This window comes from Callospermophilus lateralis, chromosome 3 (assembly GCF_048772815.1).
Source record: "Callospermophilus lateralis isolate mCalLat2 chromosome 3, mCalLat2.hap1, whole genome shotgun sequence".
NCBI lineage: Eukaryota > Metazoa > Chordata > Mammalia > Rodentia > Sciuridae > Callospermophilus > Callospermophilus lateralis.
Window position 1 is genome coordinate 107122482 of NC_135307.1, and position 2733 is coordinate 107125214.

Genomic DNA, 2733 nt, shown 5'->3' on the forward strand with positions numbered 1-2733 from the left:
TGCCTTCTCAAGCCTAAGGGCCACATCTGAGCTTTGAGATGTTTAGTGACCAGGAATGTCACTAACTATGAGGACAGGCATCCAAATGGCCTAAAGACTTTTCTCAGAGCTCCAAACCCCTCCAGGAAGCAGAGGCTATTTTCCATGGGTTGCTGATGGGGTAGAATCTCAACAAGGATGAAATAGAAATTATTTGAATTAGGGGACCTGCCATGATAACCCATCAGTCTAGGGATCAGGGAATTTAAAAAATTAGATTTATGTAGCTCCATTTCTATATTTGAATACTATAGGCTCTGAAATAACTTTAGGTGAGAGGGGAAGAAAGGGAAGAGATGGAAAGAACAGAAATCAATGGCTTCAAACCACACAATAAGGTCTGGATAGCTGAACTTGGAATTCTAAGCTCTTTATTATATGGCCCTATCCTATCTTTCCAGTCTCATGTCCAAAAAACCTATCATCCAACCACCATCAAACATTCCCTTTTCTTTCCTTAGTTCTTACAATGGCCCCCCTCTCTATCTAATTGATACCCTTCCTCTGAAATCAGTTCAAAAGTCACCACCTTTTCAGAAAAGCTTTTTCTGTCTGCTCTGACCTCATCATTTCTAGTTCTTCATTCTCTGAATTCTTATACCTGTGCTCATATTGAACACCTGGAGGACATGGATATATTTTACTTATTTTTGGATTCCAGAGCTTAATATACAGTAGGTGCTCAATAATGGTCTTTTTAATTAATTGTCTGTAGCACTGGCTCATTTAAGGAAAACTTAATGAGTTCCTCAGCTATGTTGGCTCAATGAAAGGAGAAAAGTCAGTAATACATGGTCCCTTAAAGAAGGTCTCTAGTTCAGATGCCTCATTATAGCAAAGAAAATACTAAGGCTCAGAGAGGTTGTAATATATAATAAGGTGTAAGTGGCCAGGCCAAGTATGAGTCTCAAGGTCTAACTCCTGAGTTCTTATTCTTGCCTCCTCTGCTAAACTCCAAGCTGGGGAGTCAGCTCCCTGTCAGCCACACATTTGTGTAGTGCCCACAGGCCTGGAAATGTGTCAGTGCTGCAGTGGCTTTGTTGACAAGTGGTGAATTAAAAGACTCTGGTAAATTCCTGTGCCATGCAGCACCTATGCCCATAGCTCTGATGTTCTGACCCGTAGATCAGAGTACTTTTTCCCTCTTGGGCAGTGGGGTTAGTGAAAGAAACCTGATAAAATCCTGGAGGGGAACTTGATCATTCTCTGAAGGACTTACAAATTGTTTGGCCTGCCTAATCTGCTCAGATACCGTTCAGGGACTATTCAGTATCCATGTAGTACAGGCTGTGAATTATTCTGTGGGGATTGTTAACAAGACCCTTACCAACCCTGCCTCTGCTGGTCTCAGGAAAGGCCTTTCCTGCTCTTCCACTGAAGTTCTGGAAAGAGCAGAATTTTCTCCCTTGGGGGATGGAGGAATGGGAGTTTGAGAGGCACTAGGGGAAATTCTCCTGCTTTCAAGTTGTGCTCACAATGCAGAGCTGGCTCTATTCCCTCCTCACAGTTGTGACTGTGGATACAAAGACTTAACTAGGATATTGTTTATCCCATGTTTTGGCAACCTGGCACCTGAGTGCCTAGCATGGGAAGAGACTGATTCCCTAAAATCAGTGCAAGGAAAATTATGAAAAGGGAGATTTAGAGAGACTTCAGGAAAGCAACTAACCTCTGGTTTTAATCTACAGCGCAATGCTATCACTAGTCAAGGTCACACAGTTGCTCGTGACTAAGTAGCAAACAAATACCAAGTTGTCTGAGTCTAAACTCAACATTTTTCCCCCTGAAACTCCTGCCCATCACCTACACACCAACACATGCCCTACCCTTTCCGGAAGCACCATACAATTGCACACTCAAAATTAAGCCAACTGAGTCCTGTCTCCCTATTGTATTTGTCCCTCCCTGATGTTCTGACTAGTAGATCAGGGTACTTTTTCCCTCTTGGGCAGTGGGGTTAGTGAAAGAAACCTGATAAAATCCTGGAGGGGAACTTGATCATTCTCTGAAGGACTTACAAATTGTTTGGCCACCCCTGAGGGGGTCGGGGATACTGCGTACTGTGGTTGTGCTACACCCTACCTTTCTTTCCAACCTGCACAACCAAGAAATTCTCAGGAGTGATCCCAGACCTTTCTCTCAGCTCTCCCTTTGCTTCAGTTGAGTTTCCAGAAAGTTAGCGCCCTGAGTGAGCCTGAAAGGCTGCGAGCTGCCAAGAAGACCAGCTGGGTGCTCAGAGCTCGTCTACTAGGACGAATCCCTGGGCCTTAAGTGGCCTTAAGTGCCAGGGTCTGGCGACCCAGTGGGTCCACGCGCACCTAACGATTGCCCCCAGGCCTCCGACGGTTCAGGTCGGGTTGGCTGAGGACCCTAAAGGGCAAGGTTGGCCCAGGGAGGAAGAGGTGAAGAGGTGCAGAGGGCAGAGGTTAATGCCTTGAGCACAGCTCCACTCCAGCGAGGCCCGGCGCCCTCTCTCTAGCGCGCAGATTTGGAAACAGGGCGGCCTCGCCTGGCCGCCGCCTCCCCGGCTCGGGTCCCCATATATAGTCATATCCACCGTCAACTGAGAGGCCGGCGGGAGGTAGCGAATGGGCGAGCGGCCCCCGCGGGAGGAACGGGGAGGGGGCACGGGGCGGAGGCAGGAGAAGGGGAAAGGGGGCAGGAGAAAAAAGCTTTTCCAAAAAAGTATTGGCT